Source organism: Oncorhynchus keta, chromosome 14 (assembly GCF_023373465.1).
Source record: "Oncorhynchus keta strain PuntledgeMale-10-30-2019 chromosome 14, Oket_V2, whole genome shotgun sequence".
NCBI lineage: Eukaryota > Metazoa > Chordata > Actinopteri > Salmoniformes > Salmonidae > Oncorhynchus > Oncorhynchus keta.
In genome coordinates, this window is record NC_068434.1 from 32734109 (window position 1) to 32759361 (window position 25253).

At 43.1% G+C, this 25253-nt stretch overlaps 1 protein-coding gene across 16 annotated transcripts in view; it reads left to right on the forward strand.

Annotated features, from left to right (window-relative positions):
- The window catches only part of LOC118394062 (membrane-associated phosphatidylinositol transfer protein 2-like), an 86693-nt gene that overhangs the window by 5624 nt on the left and 55816 nt on the right, over nucleotides 1-25253 (forward strand). Inside the window, exon 3 of one of the 16 annotated variants that reach the window (XM_052461514.1) lies at nucleotides 909-966. The exons of the other annotated variants lie outside the window; for them this stretch is intronic. The gene's annotated coding sequence lies outside the window, so the exon portion shown is untranslated. The remainder of the gene's footprint in view (nucleotides 1-908; nucleotides 967-25253) is intronic. 16 annotated transcript variants of the gene reach the window in all.

Consider the following 25253-nt stretch of genomic DNA (forward strand, 5'->3'; position numbering starts at 1 on the left):
TGTTAAGACTAGAGATTGAATGAGGATCGGAAACGAAACAAAGAGCTCCACCCTCTCGCTTTGCAAGTTACTGGCAAGTCTATGGGCCAAATGTCCCCTCCCCTTCTAAAATGTGGAAGATTCTAACACCTGCGAAATTGTGATTTATCCAAATAACCAGTGATGAAAAACCCGAGCACCGAAACCAATACAACTCGATCTTATGATTCATGTTGTAATTATGACAGTTCTATGGTACCATTTATGTTTAGGTAGTATGTCCACAAGAGATGAGTGTTTGCCACACCCCTCAGAGGCAGTCTTAACCTTTTGAAACTCAAGCCTTTCAAAGTCCTGTCTACGCAATTTCTGTTTTGGAGATGACAGAAGCATGTCTGTTCTTTCTCTGTTATGCTGTGTGCACTGAACTGACATGCATGATTGTTGATGACACTGATGTTCAGATTAAGGGAATTAAATAGTCTGAAATGCGCAGCGGAGCTTAACTTCTTAACTCAGACAGCGGTGTGTAGTTTGCTGTAGCTGCTGGCAAAGTAATGACAACATCAAGCTTGTGACTCTCTGCATTTGCTGTTTGTTTTGGTTGTGTTTCAGATTATTTTGTGCCCAATAGAAATTAATGGTAAATAATGTATTGTCGTTTTGGAGTCACTATTATTGTAAATAAGAATAGAATATGTTTAAACACTTCTACATTAATATGGATGCTACCATGTGGTTAATGATGAGTGAGAAAGTTACAGATGTGCAAATATCATACCCCCAAGACGTGCTAACCTCTCAATACAATAACAGGGGAGGTTAGCACTTTTTTTTGTGTGTGGGGGGGGGTTTATGATTTTTGTGCATCTTACTTTCTCACTTATCATTATTCAGCCTACAATCAACACTTTTTTTTTTCTTCTCAGAGTGCGGGCGGAGCAGGACAGAGTGGCTCGCTCATCACAGCAGGCCACAGCTAAAAAGGTGCATGACAGACAGGCGGAGGGCAGACTTTTATTACAGGAATAACTGTTTGACCCAATCATGGTTTCAGTTTGGAGTGAGGTGACCATGTAGAATGTGCAGCTCGCACCGATGCAACCAATTTAAAAATATAACTAGCACAACCATGTCAAAGGGTCACAAAATGCGTGTATGTGTGTGTGTGTATATATATATATATCAACCTATCAATATATATTTCAACCTCCTCACCACTGGCCTATCACACTACGAACTTGTTCTGTGTGTTATATATATATATATATATATATATAACACACAGAACAAGTTCGTAGTGTGATAGGCCAGTGGTGAGGAGGTTGAAACTTGAGAGCTCCTTCACCCTGAGGGGTGTGTGTGTCCAGCTAATCCAGCACAGTGGAGCATCAGGGCCCTGGGTCACAGCATGCCTCTCTTTTTCCACTGCACTGAGTGGGATTCTGGGTGGGAGAGGTGGACAGGAGGCTAATTGTGTGTGCGTTCATGCGTGCTTATAGGAGCTCATCAGACATGTTCCTTTTCTTGTTTTGGTTCCGCCTGCAACAGGGAGCTCATGTTTTCTTAATTTCCTTTCTGGGAGAAACAAACGGAAAGAGCAGAAGCACGTTTGTGTACAACTCATATTCATCATTGACCAGATTCGTTTACACTTCATATTACAACTACTGTGTGTAATGAGTTAAGTTAATCATTCATTATATTATTATTAGCCATTCATTCATCATGACACTTGATGTTGTCGATACTTACCATCAGCAATTAGGGATATGTTTGCAGAAAATGACTGGTATCCGGCTGTGCAACCACTGCCAACATATAATCGTTTAGTCTTTTTAGGTGGGAGATCAGCTTTAATATTGCAGATAGATTGTAGCTTCCATCAATGTAATCACTTTCAATCCCCTTAACTTTGTGTGTGTGTGTGTGTGTGTGTGTGTGTGTGTGTGTGTGTGTGTGTGTGTGTGTGTGTGTGTGTGTGTGTGTGTGTGTGTGTGTGTGTGTGTGTGTGTATGTATATAAAATGTAATGTAATGTATGTAATGCATACTCAGCAAAAAGGGGGGTGGATCAAAATCAAAAGTAACAGTCAGTATCTGGTGTGGCCACCAGCTGCGTTAAGTACTGTAGTGCATCTCCTCTTCATGGACTGCACCAGATTTGCCAGTTCTTGTTGTAAGAGGTCACCCCACTCTTCCACCAAGGCACCTGCAAGTTCCCGGACATTTCTGGGGGGAATGGCCCTAGCCCTCACCCTCCGATCCAACAGGTCCCAGACGTGCAAAATGGGATGGAGATCCGGGTTCTTGGCTGGCCATGGTAGAACACTGACATTCCTGTCTTGCAGGAAATCACACACAGAACGAACAGTATTTGCTGGTGGCATTATGCTGAAGGGTCATTTCTGGATGAGCCTGTAGGAAGGGTACCACATGAGGGAGGAGGATGTCTTCCCTGTAACGTACAGCTTTGAGAGCCTGCAATGACAACTAGCTCAGTCCGATGATGCTGTGACACACCAACCCAGGCCATGACGGACCCTCCACCTCCAAATCAATCGCGCTCCAGAGTACAGGCCTGGGTGTAACTCTCATTCCTTCGACGATAAACGTGAATCCACCCCTGGTGAGACAAAACCGTGATGTCTGTGAAAAGCACTTTTTGCCAGTCCTGTCTGGTCCAGCGATGGTGGGTTTGTGCTCATAGGCGACGACATTGCCGGTGATGTCTGTTGAGGACCTGCCTTACAACAGGCCTAAAAGCCCTCAGTCCAGCCTCCCTAGGCCTATTGCGGGCAGTCTGAGCACTGATGGAAGGATTGTGCGTTCCTGGTGTAACCTGGTGTAAGTTGTTGTTGCCATCCTGTACTTGTCCCGCAGGTGTGATGTTCCGATCCTGTGCAGGTGTTGTTACACGTGGTCTGCCACTGCGAGGACGATCAGCAGTCCGTCCTGTCTCCCTGTAGCGCTTAGGCGTCTCACAGTACGGACATTGCAATTTATTGCCCTGGCCACATCTGCAGTCCTCATGCCTCCTTGCAGCATGCAAGGCACGTTCACACAGATGAGCAGGGAACTGGGCGTTTTTCTTTTGCTGTTTTTCAGAGTCAGTAGAAAGGCCTCTTTAGTGTCCTATGTATTCATAACTGTGACCTTAATCGCCTACAGTCTGTAAGCTGTTATTGTCTTAACGACCGTTCCACAGGTGCGTGTTAATTGTTTATGGTTCATTGAACAAGCATGGGAAACCGTGTTTAAACCCTTTACGATGAAGATCTGTGAAGTTATTTGGATTTTTACAAATTATCTTTGAAAGACAGGGTCTTGAAAAAGGGACGTTTCTTTTTTCGCTGAGGTATGTATGTATGTATGTATGTATGTATGTATGTACAGTTGAATTCGGAAGTTTCCACACTTAGGTTGGAGTCATTAACATGTTTTTCAACCACTCCACAAATTTCTAGGTAACAAACTATAGTTTGACCAAGTCGGTTAGGACATCTACTTCGTGCATGACACAAGTCATTTTTCCAATAAATGTTTACAGACAGATTATTTCACTTATAAATTCACTGTATCACAATTCCAATGGGTCAGAAGTTTACATACACTAAGTGTGCCTTTAAACAGCTGGAAAATTCCAGAAAATTGTTGTGGCTTTAGAAGCTTCTAATAGGCTAATTGACATCATTTGAGTCAATTGGAGGTGTACCTGTGGATATATTTCAAGGCCTACCTTCAAACTCAGTGCCTCTTTGCCCGACATCATGGGAAAATCAAAATAAATCAGCCAAGACCTCAGAAAAACAATTGTAGACCTCCACAAGTCTGGTTCATCCTTGGGCGCAATTTCCCAGTGCCAGAAGGTACCACGTTAATCTGTACAAACAATAGTACGATAGTATAAACACCATGGGACCACGCAGCCGTCATACCGCTCAGGATGGAGACTCATTCTGTCTCCTAGAGATGAATGTACAGTGGTGTAAAGAGTGCAAATCAATCCCAGAACAACAGCAAAGGACCTTGTGAAGATGCTGGAAGAAACTGGTACAAAAATATATATATCCACAGTAAAACGAGTCATATATTTACATAACCTGAAAGGTCACTCAGCAATGAAAAGGCCACTGCTCCAAAACCGTCATTAAAAAAGCCAGACTCCGGTTTGTAACTGAACATGGGGACAAAGATCGTACTTTTTGGAGTAATGTCCTCTGATCTGATGAAACAAAAATAGAACCTTTTGGCCATAATGACCATTGTCATGTTTGGAGGAAAAAGGGGAGACTTGCAAGCCAAAGACCACCATCTCAAACAGTGAAGCACGGGTGTGGCAGCATCATGTTGTGGGGGTGCTTTGCTGCAAGAGGCAATGGTGCACTTCACTAAATGGATGGCATCATGAGGAAGTAAAATTATGTGGATATATTGAACATCTCAAGACATCAGTCAGGAAGTTAAAGCTTGGTCACAAATGGGTCTTCCAAATGGACAATGACCCCAAGCCTACTTTGAAGTTGTGGCAAAATGGCTTCAGGACAACAAAGTCAAGGTATTGGTGTGGCCATCAAAGCCCTGACCTCAATCCCATAGAGAATTTGTGGGCAGAACTGAAAAAGCATGTGAGAGCAAGAAGGCCTACAAACCTGACTCAGTTACACCAGCTCTGTCAGGAGGAATGGGCCAAAATTCACCCAACTTATTGTGGGAAGCTTGTGGAAGGCTACCCGACACGTTTGACCCAAGTTAAACAATTTAAAGGCAATGCTACCAAATAATAATTGAGTGTATTTCATTAAATGGTACCCGCAAAAAATCTGTCTTAATGTCAACAGTGAAGAGGCGACTCCGGGATGCTGGCCTTCTAGGCAGAGTTCCTCTGTCCAGTGTCTGTGGTATTTTGCCCATCTTAATATTTTCTTCTTATTGGCCAGTTTGAGATGTGGCTTTTTCTTTGCAACTCTGCCTAGAAGTCCAGCATCCCGGAGTCTCCTCTTCGATGTTGAGGCTGGTGTTTTGTGGCTACTATCCTAAGAAGCTGCCGTTGCGGATTTGTGAGGCGTCTGTTTCTCAAAGTAGACACTAATATACTTGTCCTCTTGCTCAGTTGTGCACCGGGGCCTCCCACTCTTCTTTCTATTCTGGTTAGAGCCAGTTTGCGCTGTTCTGTGAAGGGAGTAGTACACAGCTTTGTACAAGATCTTAATTTTCTTGGCAATTTTTCGCATGGAATAGCCTTCATTTCTCAGAACAATAATTTACTGACGAGTTTCAGAAGAAAGTACTTTGTTTCTGGCAATTGAGCCTGTAGTCAAACCCACAAATGCTGATGCTTTCTTTAATCAGGACAACATTTTGCAGCTGTGCTAACATAATTGCAAAAGGGTTTTCTAATGATCAATTAGCCTTTTTAAAAGGATACACTTGGATTAGCTAACCCAACGTGCCATTGGAACACAGGATTGATGGTTGCTGATAATGGGCCTCTGTACGCCTATGTAGATATTCCATTAAAAAATCAGCCGTTTCCAGCTACAGTAGTAATTTACAACATTAACAATGTCTACACTATATTAATGATCAATTTGATGTTATTTTAATGGAGAAAAACAAGACTATTTCTAAGTGACCCCAAAGTTTTGAACAGGTCAGTGTGTGTGTGTATATATTAGTACGACACACACTTATTCAAGCGTATCTTTATTTTTACTATTTTCTACATTGTAGAATAATAGGGAAAACAAACTATGAAATAACACATGGAATCATGTAGTAACCAAAAAAGTGTTAAACAAATCAAAATATATTAGCTTTGATTTGAGATTCTAGTAACCACCCTTGATGACAGCCTTGATGACAGCATTGCACGCTCTTGGCATTCTCTCCACCAGCTTCATGAGGTAGTCACTTGGAATGCATTTCAATTAACAGGTGTGCCTTCAAAGTTAATTTGTGGAATCTATTTCCTTAATGCATTTGAGCCAATCAGCTGTGTTGTGACAAGGTAGGGGTGGTATACGGAAGACAGCCCTATTTGGTAAAAGACCAAGTCCATATTACGGCAATGACAGCTCAAATAAGCAAAGATAAACGACAGTCTATCGTTCCCTTAAGACATGACGGTCAGTCAATACAATTTTTTTTTCAAGAACTTAAGTGTAGTCGCAAAAACCATCAAGCGTTATGATGAAATTGGCTCACATGAGGACCACCACAGGAAAGGAAGATCCAGAGTTACCTCTGCTGCAGAGGACAAGTTCATTAGAGTTACCAGCCTCAGAAATGGCAGGCCAAATAAATGCTTCAGAGTTCAAGTAACAGACACACCTCAACATCAACTGTTCGAAGGAGACTGCGTGAATCAGGCCTTCGTGGTTGAATTGATGTAAAGAAACCACTACTAAAGGACATCAATAAGAAGAAGAGACTTGCTTGGGCCAAGAAACATGAGCAATGGACATTAGACCGGAGGAAATTTTTCCCTTGGTCTGAAGTTCAAATTAGAGATTTGGTTCCAACCGCTGTCTCTTTGTGAGACGCTGTGTGGAGGAATGGATGATCTCTGCATGTGTATTTCCCACTGTAAAGCATGGAGGAGGAGGTGTTATGTTGGGGGGTGCTTTGCTGGTGACACTAAGTGATTTATTTAGAATTCAAGGCACTTATGGCTACCACAGCATTCTGCAGCGAATTGCCATCCCATCTGGTTTGTGCTTAGTGGGACTATCATTTTGTTTTTCAACAGGACAATGACCTAACACACCTCCAGGATGTGTAAGGGCTATTTTCCAAGAAGGAGAGTGATGGTGTGCTGCATCAGATGACCTGGCCTCCACAATCACCCGACCTCCACCCAATTGAGATGGTTTGGGATGAGTTGGACCGCATAATGAAGGAAAAGCAGCCAACAAGTGCTCAGCATACGTGGGAACTGCTTCAAGACTGTTCGAAAATCATTCCAGGTGAAGCTGGTTGAGAGAATGCCAAGAGTGTGCAAAGCTGTCATCAAGGCAAAGGGTGGCTATTTGAAGAATCTCAAATATAAAATCAATTTTGATTTAATAGTTTTTTGTTTTTTTTAGTTACTACTTGATTCTATGTGTTATTTCATCGTTTTGATGTCTTCACTATTATTCTACCATGCAGAAAATAGTAAAATAAATTAAAACCCTTGAATGAGTAGGTTCTAAAACGTTTGACTGGTAGTTTATATATCACTATGGCCAATTCATGTTTACTTAAAGCAATTTGTTCGTAGAACCTGTAATAAAACATGGCCAAACAGCATTGTACGTGTATTGACTCCGTTTAGCCTAATAACAAAAACAATGTTCATACGCAGTTTATAAGAACACCTTCAAATACAATTATCTGATTGCCTTGTTAAAAGTTATCAACCTAAATTGTTGCCATGCAAATGTTTGAATTAAGTCTTTTGCTTAATTCATACTACTTTTGTAGCTATAACATAACCTTCTTGACATAATTGGAGTCAAAATGCATTAAGTATCACTCCCCCACTAAGCCTGTCTAGAACACCAGTGTTTTCTACATTACTGGCATAATCAGATTTGCTTTCAGGAAACAAAACAAGACACACTTCCTGTCAGTTGATATTTTCTCGACTTTCAGGGCTGTGCGGTGCTTGTTTTTGTTCCTTTTGAACATGTGTATAATTTCAGTTGATAAGGTACAAGATACCATGAGATCACTGAGCATGGAGAGCAGAGAGACTGATGAGCATCGATCACAGTAGATGGCAGAGTGCACAGACTCAACACAAACGAGTTTACAGCCTAAATGCTCCTTCTTGGGGGAAACTCCTTAGATTGTTTATAAGAGGTGCTTCATGTTAAGCGCATCAACCTTATGTACTCTATGTGCACAACTGGTGTCAATATTTGTCCTAATTGTATTGAAGTAAAATTGTTCATTGCCTTTACTCAGCGACCATTTACTGTTCTATGTTCATTTTTGTCTTCTGCTTTGGCTTATCAGAGGCGATCACTGTAACTGAATCATTCTCAAGTAACAACCCCTTCTCAGTCACCAGGTCCACATCAATAACTAACTAGGCTGTGTTTGTGTTCCTTGTGTGTTTGTTTGTGTGTCTGTTTGTTTCTATGTAGCCAATGGGAGACAGGGTAACCTGGAGTGCCTCTTAATTCCTTGAGTGTATTTCTGGCTTTGACATCTGGAATTTCACCCTGGCACTTATGCAAGTTCTATTTTGTACCGGAGCAGAAGAACGGTGAGAGGGGCAGGAGAGCGTCTTGTCCTGACCATCAGATGACGTGAATTTTAAGGCAGCCCACCGCACCTCTGAGGGTTTAGGTAAAATGCGGGAAGACACATTTCAGTTGAATGCATTGTTGTTCAACTGACTAGGTATCCCCTTTCCCTTTCCTGAGCCCCACCCTCCCCTACTGTCACACTCTCTCCCATGCACCGCCACTCCCCCTGGAGGCTGCTTTATCTCTGGGCCATAAGATACAGTGCATAGTGTCTGAGATATACAGGGATTTATGTAGCTAGTTGAACTGAAAGGACCAGTGTCACTTTTATGACCTCTGTGTCCACATTCCATGCATTCCTCGTCAACCTTGTCTGTGGCTCTATCAATTTTGCATGGTGCTAGTCAGCAAAGATGTTATCTACAAGCAATGATGATGATGTCATTGGCACATGGTTCTTCTCTTACCACAGTACATTATCTGCTGTGTAAGAAGAAAAAAAAGGTGCATTGTTCTACTTGTCATGAGTTGAATGAATATCCGCATGTTCCTCAAGACTTCAGAGACAGGCTGCTTAGTAATGTGATTATGACGATGGACCACAGATTAAGATACAGTTTCTTCCTATGTGCTGTTGTAAGTGACATTTGCATTTGTGCCTCTGAGTACCAGAGTTTATTACAACAAGCTTGTTTTAATGTAACATTTTTTACCACGGTTGGTCCTTGAAGTGGTTGTCTTGACAATATTTGAAATGAGCCTTCAGCATTTACTTGGCAGACAAGTCCTGAATGGAACGTTGTGCTTCGGCACATTTACCATGGCAATCCCTGTCCACTGTACCCCCCCACAAACTCTGTAACCCCCCCACACACACACAAACACAGCCCTTCCCTGCCTGCTTCCTGTCTCACCTCCCTTCTACAGAACAGGTGATGCTGGTCTGGCACACTCAGCCGATGACGGAGACTACGGTAGTACAACCTGTCCCCACGCATCCCTGATGAGACCACTGATTAATGGCACTTCACCGCCAATGCTCCCACAGAGGTGCAGTCTGGGACAGGAAGAAGGTGGGGTGTTGGTGTAGGAGAACACTGTTCTGCCTTCCCCCTCCTGGGTGGTGGTTGTTCCAAAAATGGTGAGACGGTGCTCCTAAACTGAGGGTTTAGCCCTGTCTCCTTCCCCACTGAAGTTTTAGTCTAAGTCTATGGTGGAGGGGTGTCATTATTGTTTTCATCCCTCACTGTGTAGTCCACATCCTCTCTCCTGGGTCGTTTAATTTCAATCACTTTTTAACTGTACCCCTTTTGATTTGAACAAACCTTTTAGATGTACATTTTGTCTGTGGTAGAAGTGGTCAGAAAGTAACTTTTTGGACCTGAACGCCAAAGCAAGTGCTTAAATTCACCTATTTTGCATACCCCACCCTACCATGAGACAATTATATATATTTTTTAATCAAAATTGTCATTTCTTTCACCTTTTAACGTTAGTTATCTAATAAGGTGGGTCATGATGTTTTATGGAACCTGTTACTGGTTATCCCAGCTAAAAAAAAATGTTGCAGAGGTATCTGGTGAAAATGTGAATCCTGCAGTTTGCCTCTGTAGTTTTGTTTTGCCCTAAAAGGTATTGAGTGTTAAGTTTGGGAGGTGGGGGTGTGTTTTGCCTTGTCCGACTTGTAGAGGCATCTATGCTTCATGTTTTGTGGGGTAGGTTCTTGTCAAATTTGCAGCCAAATCCTTTGTGGTGTCATTCTAAAGGGCTGGTTGGAGAGAGAGGTGACGAGCCCAGGGACTCTGGGACCCACCATCTCCATCAGGGAAGTGCACAGCTATTAAAGCAGAAAATGCAATTAGGCCTGCTCAAACGAAGCAAGGACCTCAATCCCCTGGTAGATGCTGGATTGGCAAATCTAATCAAAGTTCCATGCTCTGCTTAAAATGAATGTTGCAGCCCCCCACTCATCACACCGTTCTGTGGTCCTCCTGTGCCAAGGCCTATCTGTCACCTGAGTGTGTTTTTGTTTGTGAGGCGGTGCGTTAGTGTGAGGTAGGCCTTCACACTAACTCACAGCCTCACAAACAAAACGCACTCATAATTTTTTATATTTGTATATTGGATGTTCTTCATGTATGCATCCATCTCTCCTTTACTGTATGTCTGTCAGTTTGTGTCTGTGTGTTTTCCCTCTCCCTGTGGAGTGTGCCTGTCGGCGCTCTCTGACTCACAGGGATCATGTCAAATAAAAGCGACAGCGCTGCTTCTTGTCACTTTACCCACGCTCCTCGTTCTTTTCCATTGGCCACAGACACCTGACATCTATGTAGCTAAAAATAGACACAACCCACCACCAGCATCTCCTCCACCCTCACCCTGTCCTCCAATATTTTCCCTGTGCGCATGCTGCTGTCGGAAGTGTCCACATTATCCCCTCTCTCCTTGTGCTACAGGGCCCTCTCTAGAGAGTAAACATTTTGACCATAGCACAGAGGTCTGATGATCTGGAGTGGGAGAAATTCCGCACTACACTGAGTAGTACCCTTCTGGGGAGACTGTGACCACATCATTACATGCTGACCAGACCGGACACGTCGCGTGTGCAAGCGTCGCAAAATAAATGTAGAAATCCATGTTATTCAATTATTGCACCCACACTTCTCATGTGCGCCAACGAGCGTCTGCGTTGCCAAGGGTTAAAATAGAACTCCTTTCTATTTCTGACGCAGATCGTGCTGAAATCTCCTCATTGGTTTATAGAAGCAGGTACCTACGTGCCATTTCCTCATTAGTTATACCCACGTGGGTGATTGAAAGACTAAATGTTTTGCCGGTTGTCGTGGTAAAAGTGTAGATGCCAATCACCATATAAGTTTAAAAGATGAAAAAGCCTGGAAGGAGGAGAGATGACTAGAAACGATTCGGTTGGCCGTTTTATGTGGATTAATTGTCGGAGTAGAGGACCTTGTGCATTTCAGGTAAAATAACAACTCAATGTTTTATATCCAAGGACAAATTAGCTAGCTAGCTAAATAGGACAAATTAGCTAGCAAGTGCAAGCTAACTAGCTAAATTGCCATACATGTTTAATGCTTTTCGACCTGTCCCCAAATTAATGTAATTGGTTCAGAGTTCGTTTTGTTATTTTAACCTGCGTGTTGTGATCGCATTTGGTGTAGGGGGACAAAATAAATGTATGCACTATAGCGCACGATGGCGCACGGGCAGCCGGTTTGGGTTCCGTGTTAGTGCATACTGGCACAAAGAAGTGCATGAGACATCACTCAGACAAACCAATCTCCCTTTAGTTCTTTTGGTGGATGCTGCCTGGGAAAATAAGCCATAAGGATTGTTTAAGCATACACCTTGTGAAGGTGAACAGTTTTTTTTTGTCTTGTCTGAAATGGCTTATGCTTTCCCAGATGTTAAGATGATTGAAGAACATGGTTATCCATTTTTAATATTCTATGTGCTTGCCAAAACCAATCCATATTCCTGCCATTACTCTCTCTCTGTGGTCCCCTCTGTGTATCTCTCTGTATCATAGACCTGTGGATACCTGTTTCATTTTTAGACATTTTTTTTTTTATTTGAGTTTGTTTAGACATGGCTACAATGTAATTTGTTGATGTATGGAGCTGTGTGTCTTATAGCCTACACTCAGTCAACCATGGTTTCTATGCAGAGTAAGACTGTGTTTATGTATAGGCCTTTGCCAACTTGCCAAGACGTATCTAACTAGACCTAAAAGTAAGAGGTTTCTATTCGTATCTAACTAGACCTAAAAGTAAGAGGTTTCTATTCGGGATGCACGATATGTCGGTAAGTATATCGGAATCGGCCGATATTGGCTAAAAATGCTTTATGTATAGTTTAACGGCGATGTGCAAAACCGATGTCAAAGCTGACGTGCATACCTGGATAACATGGGTAAATGACATAATGAAGCCATGAAAAATACAGCATTCCTTACCTAGCCCACAATGTTTGCTGTGTGGATCTATTTTGAAGTTTCAAATGAAGATAACAAAAAGCAATATGCAACGTTTGTGCTGCTATTATTTCCCGAGGATGGGAGAAAGTGAAATCTTTCAATACCATAAACCTAATTACTCATTTGAAAGTGCATCATCCCCCAGACGTTCAGCAACTACCTAGAACAAAAGCAGAAAAAAACTAAGCGCACACTTCCAACAACTAAACAAGTTCAAGTCCAGCAGTCATTTGAAAGAGCAAGAATATTTCAGCGGGACAACTCAGGCGAAATCCATTAACGCCAAGATAATGGAATTCATTGCCCTTGACAATCAAACGTTCGCTGTTGTGGATGTTGTTTTCTTTCGCCGACTCGTCGAGCACCTCGAGTCCTGGTACACACTACCAAGGCACTAGTTTTCAGATGTTGCCCTACCTGAGTTACACAGTATTGTTGAAATGCACATCCATGAGCTACTTGCTATGGGCATCACTGCTATTAGCTTCACGACTGACATTTGGACCAGCGATGTCAGCCCCATGAGCATGCTGAGTCTGACCTCAGTGCGTTGACGAGGATTTCGTAGTGAGGAAAGCCGTATTGCTCAAGAAAGTGCTGGTTCTCATACCGCTGCTGCCATTTCAATGGCATTTCGGAACATGTTTGAAACTTGGAAAATCCCCAAGAACAAAGTACACGATGTGCTATGTGATAATGCATGTAACATGACAAAGGCTTTGGAAGAATGCGGAGTCGCCAGTTTGCCATGCATGGCACACGCTGCAACTAGCTGTGAACGAAGGCGTTTTGGCCCAACGCAGCATATCGGACAGTGGCAACAGGTAGGAAGATAGTGGGTCATTTTAAACACTCACAGCATAGAGCTGCCTGCATGAAACAGGGTTTACGTGAAATGTTAGACACAGCTGGACAAGATGGAAACGGACAATGACAGTGCGCACCGTGGAAGAGGACCCACGACGAGGACATGGACGGACAGAGCTGAAACTTCACTGCTTGACATGTATGATCAAATCCTGGTTAAGAATGAAATGACTGAACAAATGAACAATGAAACAGGTTTTGATGATGTTTTACTGGTAGTGGGGACATGCATACATGGCAACAAAATAACCTTTTGGTCAGTGTGTGTGTGTTTCAAATATTTAACTGTACTATATTGCTTAAAAGGCTGCTAAATTGTAAAAATCATTTTTTTTTTTTTGGCAAGGAAAGGATTGCGTATCGGGCCAAAAATGTTATATCGGTGCATCCCTAGTTTCTATGTCATGAAATTGCTTTGCTCATCTCTTGAGGAGACCAAAAATACCCAGGTAGAGATGAGCACTCATTCTCATTCTGTGTGTTGTGTAGAGATGAGCACCCATTCTGTGTGCTGTTCCTTGGTTGAGTTTTAATTGGATGGAGGAGTGTGTTAGCCTGTTGCATAAGTGGCCAGTGGGTTGTTGTGGTGCTGCTGCTGTGTTTTGGTGCAGCTATGCCGCTCCAGAGCCTGGGAGCCCAGTGAGTGGAGCAGCGTTTTTAAATAGCCCTGAATAGTGGCACACTGTGGGGAGCTCCGAACTCAAATCCCTCAGGATGAGGGCTGATTTACTGCTGTAATTTATAAATGAAGAAGTAAAAGAGGCATCTCTCATCTCTATAAATAAACCAGCATCCACCCTCCTCACCCACCCCTTGCTCTCTCTTTTTCTCTGACGGAGGTCTTGGCGTCACGGCAAGATGTGTTCTCCTGTCTTTCTCCTTCCCTCCCTTCCTCTCTCCTCTTTCTCCCCTTATCTGTTTCATTACTTTCTTTTGTCTGCTCTCTCTTTCTCGCTATATTCTATTGATTTCTCTGGCATTTCCATCTAAAAAGACTCATGAGCACCATCGTGAAGTTCTTAGGAGCATATCAAAATTGGGTGTCAATTGAAAGCTAAGAGTCTATTTTTGATCAATTAAGGCATATACACATTTCAACCTTTTTCCATCCTAACAATTAGCAATAAGCTAAGGCCTTGATTTCTGGTCAAACGGATGGAAAAGGGGTCTTACACAACGTCTACGAGAGTCTTAAAATGATATTGGAAATACATCAACACACGATAATGAAATAAAGTGAAATGTTATTTGTCACATGCGCTGAATACAACCTTACCGTGAAATGCTTACTTACTAGCCCTTAACCAACAATTCATAGTAAGCAAATATGTTCTAAATAATCTAAAGTAAAAAAATAAACACAATAAAATAATAATATCAAGGCTATATACAGGGGGTACCGGTACCGAGTCAGTGTACGGGTTAGTCGAGGTCATATGTACATGTAAGTAAACTCAGCAAAAAAAGAAATGTCCCTTTTTCAGGACCTTGTCTTTCAAAGATAATTTGTAAAAATCCAAATAACTTTACAGATCTTCATCGTAAAGGGTTTAAACACTGTTTCCCATGCTTGTTCAATGAACCATAAACAATTAATGAACATGAACCTGTGGAAGTGTAATTAAGACGCTAACAGCTTACAGACTGTAGGCGATTAAGGTCACAGTTATGAATACATAGGACACTAAAGAGGCCTTTCTACGTACTCTGAAAAACACCAAAGGAAAGATGCCCAGGGTCCCTGCTCATCTGTGTGAACGTGCCTTAGGCATGCTGCAAGGAGGCATGAGGACTGCAGATGTGGCCAGGGCAATACATTGCATTCCTTACTGCGAGACGCCCAAGACAGCGTTGCAGGACGAACAGCTGATCGTCCTTGCAGTGGCAGACCACGTGTAACAACACCTGCACAGGATCGGTACAGCCAAACATCACACCTGCGGGACAGGTACAGGATTGCAACAACAAGTGACCGAGTTACACCAGGAACGCACAATCCCTCCCCATCAGTTCTCAGACTGTCCGCAATAGGCTGAGAGAGGCTGGACTGAGTGCTTGTAGGCCTGTTGTAAGGCAGGTCCTCACCAGACATCACCGGCAACGACGTCGCCTATGGGCACAAACCCACCGTCGCTGGACCAGACAGGACTGGCAAAAAAGTGCTTTTCACTGACGTCACGGTTTTGTCTCACCAGGGGTGATGGTTGGATTCACGTTTATCGTTGATGGAATGAGCCTCACACCCAGGCCTGTACTCTGGATCGAGGTGGAGGGTCCGTCATGGTCTGGGGCGATGTTTCACAGCGTCATCGGACTGAGCTAGTTGTCATTGCAGGCAATCTCAATGCTGTGCGTTACAGGGAAGACATCCTCCTCCCTCATGTGGTACCCTTCCTGCAGCCTCATCCTGACATGACCCTCCAGCATGACAACGCCAACAGCCATACTGCTCGTTCTGTGCGTGATTTACTGCAAGACAGGAATGTCAGTGTTCTGCCATGGCCAACGAAGAGCCAGGATCTTAATCCTATTGAGAACGTCTGGGACCTGTTGGATCGGAGGGTGAGGGCTAGGGCCATTCCCCCCCCCCCAGAAATGTCCGGGAACTTGCAGGTGCCTTGGTGGAAGAGTGGGGTAACATCTCACAGCAAGAACTGGCAAATCTGGTGCAGTCCACGGGGAGGAGATGCACTGCAGTACTTAATGCAGCTGGTGGCCACACCAGATACTGACTGTTACTTTTGATTTTGACCCCCAGGGACACATTATTCAATTTCTATAAGTCACAGGTCTGTGAAACTTGTTCAGTTTGTCTGTTGTTGAATCTTATGTTTATACAAATATTTACACATGTTAAGTTTGCTGAAAATAAACGCAGTTGACAGTGAGGTCATTTCTATTTTTGCTGAGTTTAGGATTAGTCATTATGCATAGATAATAAATCGTGAGTAGCAGCAGTGTAACAAAGGGGGTCAATGCAAATCATGTTGAAGACCCCTGCATCTAATATCAATACTTTTCTATTTAGTTTTGGAGAGATTTCTTGCCTTCTATAAATGTAAGAAACATTGCCTTGTGTCTTGTAATTCCATTACCAAAAACCCACATCTTTAAGATACTTTCTCTCCCTACACCTGGCGACTGTCTCAGCGTGCACTGCGCCCGGCCCGCCACAGCGAGGACATCCCTGCCGACCAAGCCCTCTCCTAACCCGGACGACGCTGGGCCAATTGTGCGGTGACCCATGGGTCTCCCGGTCACAGCTGGCTCCGACAGAGTCTTGACTCTAACAAATAATCTCTAGTGGCACAGCTAGGACTGCGATGCAGTGCCTTAGACCACTGCGCCACTCGGGAGGCCAGGCCGGACCAAATCTCAACCAGTCATAAACTTCTATGTTTCACATGTTTGGACCTATCTACTGTACTGAACTTTACTGTGATGTCCAAACTTGTGAAACCAATGTCTATGATTGTTTCAGATTTAGTCTGGTCCGGAGCTCATTACAATAATAGCCAATGTGTAGAATACCTAAATATGCAAAATAAATATATTGCATATTTCTACCTTTGTACCTATTCAGGATACATCACCATGAAGAGAATGACATTCATATCCATAATTAGGCATTTCTGTATAGTGCAGATCAGGAACCTATGATGTAATTGCGTTATCTGATTTTAAATCCACTTCACGTACTGTAGTTCAATAACCAAAAGAACGTTTTTCAAACTCAAGGTGTCATGTCATAGCTGACATCCCATTCTTTCTGCAGATGTCTTTGAATCTTAATTCGGAGCAGATATTTAAGAGTTTTTGGAAAACGTTGCATAAACTGTAATCCTGTTAAATTTTGCATCTGCACAGTTCTTCCAATACATTTTTGTCAAATGTTCTGTCTACATTTTTCAAAGTAGTCCTTGTGCATAGATTTTTATGGTTTACTGAACTTTGAAGTCAATAGTTTTTGTTTGGCATACATTTGAAAGTGAATAATCTGAGACAAAGGACTTTGTTTCTTGTTCTCTCCCTCTGTCCCCATTGCAGGACGACAGCCAAACTAACGCTCCACTTTACCCCTTGAGTCTACATCACCAACACAGGCTTTTTTCTTTCTCTGTTTGTGCGTATGCTTAGCATGTGGGGTGGCAGGTAGCCTAGCGGTTAAGGGGCAGTAACAAATGTTGCGGGTTCGAATCCCCGAATCAACTAGGTGAAAAATCTGCCTGTGCCCTTGAGCAAGGCACTTAACCCTAATTGCTTCTGTAAGTTGCTCTGGATACGAGCATCTGCTAAATGACTGAAATGTGAAGTGGTCAAGGATAACCTATCGGGTTTATGTGCTTACTACGTGTACCAGTGGATGAGATCTATTTGCTTGAAATATTGCTTGAAGTAAGTACTTGCCTACATTCAATTATAACTTCTATTTTCAGACAGAGATGGCAGGACATGCTTGCCAACAAGTTACATAATCACCATAAAATCAATCACGTTAGAGATCATCATAGTCGTCTGACTCATACAGTGCCTATCTCTCCACAACGAGAGAGACATGGTACATCTAGTGCAGGGGTTCTCAAACTTTTTGGGGCCAGGGACCCCCTTTGTGATTCATCAGGGACCCTCTCATAATTAGAAAACATCTGAGTGAGATAGAAATAGCATATAAGGAGTAATACTATTATTTTGGCAGTGCATGGCTGGACAAACCAAGTCCCATGCCTTGGGAAGAAACATTTTTAAAGGCTCATCTCTTGGCATCGGAGAGAACATTTTAGCAGTTTTCAAGCTAATGTCCTGCAGTTCTACACATTTTGCCATGAAGGAAATTCTCAGTTCTGACTAGCTCATGAACGCTGCATAAGAAGAAAGATTCATAATATTACATTCTATTGTATTACACCCTCTAAACTTATTCCACAGATCCCTTGGCCGAAATTGGTTTAATATGTTACATAAACTCCGAACTTTGAGAACCACTGGACTAGTGGTTAATATGTGCTATTCTTCATTTTGTACAACAAATAGGCCTACACATATAGTTACATCTGAAGTTATTGCCATGTTATAACACACAGAGGGAAATTGCATTGTGTGGATTTACATGATGTGGACTACACTGTGAGACCAAGACACTGGCTTCATAGTATAGAGGAATGTGAGAATCACTGTATACATTTACACAACATAGTAACAAGAGGGAGAGGAAGGAAACAAGTGGATGAACATGGAAAAATGGAACTGATGAACTATTAGGAAGAATGTGGAAACGCATATAGTGAAGGGTAAATCAATGAACATTTTATTTGCCACAAGCTTTGGTTAGAGGGTAGAGAGGGAGGAAGCTCTGGCAGAGTCTGGTCTCCACTGTCCGCTCTCCGACTGCATCCCAACAGCCAATCATGACAGAGCCTTCTATATCTCCATGGTAACCTCCAGTTTAAGCAGTGACTGAGAGCATCGACTGGGTTTAGGGGCTCAATGTAGAGGAGAAGAGCAATACTTCCCGCCTCTTCAAAAACCATTGGCCAAAAATCACACATAATATGCACATTGTCTCTCCTCCTACATTGTCTGTATATTAGTAGATTTGATTGCCAGGACACAGCTGCAATATAATTTACAACATGAATTAGGCTATAGGTGGCAGAGGACCTTAACTCAAGGCAACAATGAATACATGAGAACTATGGTAATTCATACACCTTTTGGTAGTAAGTTAGTTTTTTAAGTCTAAATTATGGAGTAAGAGACATTCATTCATTAATATGTAATTCTATGGAAATGGTCTCCCAAACTTGAAGAGTTTTGCTTAACTCCATTGTGAGCACATTATGAGGTGTCTAACACTGCTGAGCCGGTTGTTTTTCTTTTCTGTTTTGCTATGATGTACTGCTAAATGACTTGAAGATGTTTGGAACTTTCACCTGTAGAGAGGAATGAGGAAGAGTAGGGATGTTAAATTACAGGCTAAAATACAACTTTGGCATGGGTACAGGGAAACCATTAGGACGAGACCTGGTCTGATTGGACTTGCAGGGATGAACAGCGGGCCAAAAATGGTGGGTGCAGGGATGTTTTTCCCTTCCGTCTTTGAGTTATGTAAGGCCGTTCTCTGTTACGCAGAACATTCCAGCTCTTCGAGCAAGCGACCCGGACAGAATGTCACCAATGGGAGTTTTCATTCTACCTCGGCACTTAACTGATCAATTCAAATGTGATTTGCATACAAGGTCACCTCACCTCATCCAGTGTTTCAGGTGGCATTATGGTGTTGATTTGAGTGACAGGTCGAGTTTAGAAGGAGACCCTGTGGTTTCTGGCCTTAACAAGGCAGGACAATAGCTTGCAGAACATAGCCGAAACCAAATGATGCCCTCTTACTGTAAGCTACTAGTACAGTATTGGCGTGCAGGAGCTCACTGTAATCAATTAACTCTAACATCTGTTTACTATACACGACACCAATGACGACCTGGTGGCCTGGATGCTGGGAACTGTGGTCCACAATAACCAATCACAATGGTCTAATCATCAGTGGTTATCCCCTTCCTCCATTGTAAAACAATTTAGTCCTGCACTCCTCTACTTCCTCATCCCCTGATGTTTACAGCCGTACTTCATCTAACTAATTAGAATAAGGTGAGTTTTGCATTGGGGTACTACAGCTGGTTTAGCAACAGGATTTGATGTGCAGTGAGCGATCACAGTCGTGGATAATTAACAACCTACTTGTTGCTCAACTTGAGCTGTGTATCATGGAAGCTTTCAGTAGCTTAACATGTACACCAAGTTATAGGAGTATCAAGAAGTTATAGGAGGATCAAAATCCAGCTCTGTTTCTTTCTCTGTGATTAAACCAGGGTCAGCTGGAGGAGGAGGTACATGATGGAAGAGATGCTCAGTGGGTGTAGAGTATTTTTAACTCTCTCCTCGTAGCGGAATGATGAGTAGAGGAGGGGGCCAGGGCAGGTTGTGCTGTGCATCCCTCCTGCTCAGCTTGTGGAGGGGCACAGGTCAGGGGGAGGCGACAACTGATTGCTCCATGGCACACTGTCTGGACCATAAGAAGCTGCCCAGTGGGGATGGCAAGAGCCTGGCCCCTGGGCTGCCATGGTTGTTAAACAATATTCATACATTTTCCTACTTGTTTTTTTCTAGTCATGGTATGTCCATATCTGTTTTCCTCCTATCTGGTCATGGGAGGCGGGTAGAAATGCTGGCAATTCTTACCACTAGCCACACAGACAAGACTATTGTCCTAAGCCTTTGACTTTTTAACTGGATTGGGAGATAAGCCTGCAGAGCCATTTATGGGGTTCTTACTATACACTGAGCTGTGTTTGGAGTGGTTGTCATGGCTAACGTTGTTCCTGCAACGTCAAGGCGACTGTGTGAAAGTGATATGTGGTATTTTAGGCTGACCAGGGTCCAACATTTTTCACTTGTATTTAAATGGGTTTTATTATTGGTGCATCATGAGGGAACCCTCCCAAGTCTTCCATTACAACCCTCCCCAGCCACTCCCCCTCGTAGCCGCCCTCTCAGAAACGGGGTTATAATTTCATTATTAACAGAGACCGGTAAAATGCCTCCTGTGACTCAGCACCTCCCTCCCAGGATTCCGCTTTGATGCCTTATGTCGCCGTGACGACAGCCAGCACCAGCTGTTCCGCACTGCTCCTACTGCCTGTTTGTGAGATGTGTTTATATGTACAGTAAATGTGTTCACTATGATACAAATTATGTGAAGAGAGAGGTCAATGTTAGTGTTTAGATTGTTTTACTCGTAGCTTTTGCTGCTATTACGTGAATAGCCCTTCCCTAGTAGGCATATTCCTCCGTGGGAGTTGAATACCACAGAATAGCCACAGAGCACTACCTGGAAAAAATAAGTGGGGTGTAGTAGAGGGTGTTAAACGGGAAGTGTGTGTGTGTGTGTGTGTGTGTGTGTGTGTGCTGTTACCCATCAGTCAGGATGCGCAGATGTTTGTGTGTTTGCTGATCCTGTCCTGCTGGTTCCAGTAGTGCTAAGCTTCATGTTATGTGAGGTTTAATCCCAGGATCTCCAATTGTATTTATCACATGCGCCGAATACAACTGGTGTAGACTTTACAGTGAAATGCTTGCTTACCAACCTTTCCTGACGACGCAGAGTTTAAAAATGAAATAGTAACCAACACGAGGAATAAAATACACAAGAATGGAGCTCTACAGGGAGTACCAGTACCAGATTAATGTGCAGAGGAACGAGGTACTTGAGGTAGATATGTACGTGATACAGGGTAAAGTGACTAGGCAACCGGTTAGAAGATGATGATGATGTTAAGAATAATTTTAAAGAACAGAGTAGCAGCAGCAAAGGAGGAGTGTAAAAGTGTGTGTGTGTATGTTTGTCTGGTTGTGTTTGAATGTGTGCTTGTATTATAAAGTTTAGTAATTGTGCGTCGGGTCAGTGCAGGTAGTTCGGGTACCATTTAATTGACTATTTATAAGTCTGGCTAATTAGCAGTCTTAAGGCTTTGGGGTAGAAGCTGTCTCGAAGCCTGTTGGTCTGAGAGCCGATGCTCCGGTACAATTTGCCAGGCAGTAGCAGAGTGAACAGTCTATGGCAATTTTTCAGGCCTTCCTCTGACACTGCCTGATATAGAGGTCCTGGATGGCAGGGAGCTAGGCCCCAGTGATGTACTGGGCTGTACGCACCCCCTTTCTAGCGCTTTGCGGTCAAGGGCTGTGCAATTGCCATACCAAGCAGTGGTGCAGCCAGTCAATATGTTATTGATGGTGCAGCTGTATAACTTTGAGGATCTGAGGTCCCATGACAAATCTTTTTAGCCTTGTGACTTTTCAACACCTTCACTACTGCGCAGGTGTGTGCGTGTGTGTGGACCATGTTAAGTCCTTAGTGATGTGGACACCAAGGAACTTAACGCTCTCAACCTGTTCCGCAACAGCCTCATCGATATGGATAGGGGCGTGTTCTCCCCTCTTTCTCTTATAGTCCAAGATCTGCTCCTTGGTCTTACTGACATTGAGTGAGAGGTTGTTGTCCTGGCAACACACTGCTAGGTCTCTGACCTCCTTCCTGTAGGCTGACTCATCACCATCAGTGATCAGGCCGATCACCCCCGTGATGGTGTTGAAGTTGTGGGTGAACAGAGAGTACAGGAGGGGACACACCCCTGAGGGCCCCCTGTTTTGAGGGTCAGCGTGGGGAAGGTATTGTTGCCTACATTCACCACCTGAGTCTTGACCCTTCAGGATGTCCAGGATCTAGTAGCAGAGGAAGGTTTCAGTCCCAGGGTCCTTAGCTTGGTGATGAGCTTGGAGGGGACTATGGTGTTGAACGCTGAGCTGTAGTTATTTCCCCTCTTGTCCAGGTGGGAGAGGGCAGTGTGATGTGCAATTGAGATTACGTCATCTGTTGGGGAAGTATGCAAATTTGAGTGTGTCTGGGATGATGGTGTTGATGTGTGTCATGACCAACCTTTCAAAGCGCTTCATTATTACAGATGTGAGTGCTACTGGGCGATAGGTATTTAGGCAGGTTATCTTGGAGCTTTTGGGGAAAGAGACGATGGTAGTCAGCTTGAAAAATGTTGGCATTACAGACTGGTACAAGGAGAGATTGAAAATATCTGCTTTGAGAACGTGCCCGGTAGCCTTGTGATTGTTAACCTGTTTAAATGTTTTGTTCACATCGGCAATGGAGAGAGAGATCACAGTCATCTGGAAAAGCATGGGCTTTCATGCAAGACATAGTGTTATATTCCTCGATGAGAGCATAGAAGGCATTTAGCTTGTTTGGGAGTTCTGTGTCACTGGGCAGCTCATGGCTGGGTTTCCCTTTTGTAATTAATTATTGTCTACCACATATGACCAGTGTCTTGGCCAGTGTAATAGGATTTTACCTTCCTCCTATGTTGTCCTAATGCATGTTAGATGTTTCGTCTGCGGTTATAGCAGGATTTCTTGTATGCGTCCATGTCCGTGTCCCGTTCATTGTAAACAGTAGCCTTTAGCCCAGCACGCATATGTTGCCTGTAATCCATGGTTTTTGGTTGGGATGCCTTCTTCTAGTCACTGTGGGGATGACATAGTCTATGCACTTATTGACGAAGCCTGTGACTTGTATTAAACTCCTCAATGTTAGCGAATGAATCCCGGAACACACATCCCAGTCTGTACTAGCAAAACAGTAGCCTCGCATCTGCTTCGTCCGGACACTTCTGTATTGAGCACATCGCTGGTACTTCCTGTTTGAGCTTTTGTTTGTAAACGGGAAGCAGGAGAATGGAGTCCTGGTCAGATTTGCCAAAGGGAGGATGAGGGAGGGCGTTTCTGTGGATAGAATAAAAGTGGTCTAGAGGTTAGTGGCGCAGGAGACGTGTTGGTACAAGTGCGGTAGGACGGTTTTAAATCTTCACGCATTAATGTCTCAACCCACCAGAAATGCTGCCTCTGGGTGAGCGATTTTTTTTTTGTTTGTTTATGGCCCCATATAGTTTGCCAGAGTGGTGTTGGCCTGTGGAGGAATGTAGACAGCCATGATAATTACAGTTTAGAGCTCTGTTGGTAGACAAAAAGATCTGCAGCTTACCATAAGGTATTCTACATCGGGTGAGCAAGAGCTTGAGATTTTCTTCACATTCGAAGCAGCAAACCAGTTGTTATTTATGAAAAAAACACACCGCCTCCTTTCAATTTCCCCGAAGCCGCCGTCCTATCCTGCCATTGCATGGATAATCCACTGAGTACTACGTGCATTGCATCATCATCCAGCCATGTTTCAGTAAGACATAATATTGCAGCTTTTCAAGTCTCTGGACATTTGCTAATAGAACAGAGGGGAGCACCATTCGCTTTTCTCTTGACCTCATTTTCACTAGGACTCAACGTCATGTCCAGCGTTTACGTATGCCATGTTTTGGTAGCCCATGGATCCAAGGAACAGGATCTGGTATGAACAGCTGAGTTGAAGTTGAAATCAAGGTTAGTAACTGTCGATCTGTTATCCAGAAGTGATTGGTAGTCATACGTGATATTAGTATTCATTCTGTACAAAAAAGTAAAGATAAACCAGATAAGTCACTATATAGCTAAATTGGGTTGGAACTCATAAGATGTCGCCCGTCTCCGTCGGCGCCATCTTTCATCTCTGGGACCATGGAAAGTTCAATTTAGGGTTGGGCAGTATCATATCGTCATAGCGTCCTTCTCTCATCCCGGGATTTACGGTATTACCAGGTTAGTACACAAAATCAAAGCACATTAGACATCTATTACCAGAATGCTAACAAAATTAGCACTAGTAATAGTGAATTTCCATGGAAGCTGCTAGCTAAATATGCTAACAAACTCAAAAGAAAATGTATTAATTGCAAAGACAGTCAATCCAGCTCATAAAGTTATACATACATACACTACATGACCAAAAATATGTGGACAACCTGCTCGTCGAACATCTCATTCCAAAATCATGGGCATTAGTTGTGAGAAACATTAGTGTATAAAAAAACATATAGCCTAAGGCTGCTCTGTTTCTTGAACAGGCTGCACACACTTCATCAGTCTCTCATTCACAATTTGACAAGCACTTAATAATATTATCACCCATGAGACTATTCTCAATTTAATCAGGTCATTACATATACAGTGCATTTGGAAAGTATTCAGATACCCTACCCTTTTTCCACATTTTGTTACCTTATTGCCTTATTCTGAAATATAATAAATACCTTTTTGTTTCCTCATCAGTCTACACACAGTACCCCATAATGACAAATTGAAAACAGGTTTTTAGAAATGTTAGCAAATGTATAATACAATTAAAAAAAATACAATGTCTTTACATAAGTATTCAGACCCTTTGCTATGAGTTTCAATATTGTGCTCCGGTGCATCCTGTTTCCATTGATCAGCCTTGATCAAGGTCCACAAGAACACAATCATTCTTAAATGGAAGAAGTTTGGAACCACCAAGACTCTCCCTACAACTGGCCGCCAGGCCAGACTGAGCAATCGGGGGAGAAGGGCCTTGGTCAGGGAGGTGACCAAGAACCCGTTGGTCACTCTGACAGAGCTCTAGAATTCCTCTGTGTAGATGGTTGTCCTTCTGGAAGGTTCTCCCATCTCTGCAGCACTCTACCAATCAGGTCTTTATGGTAG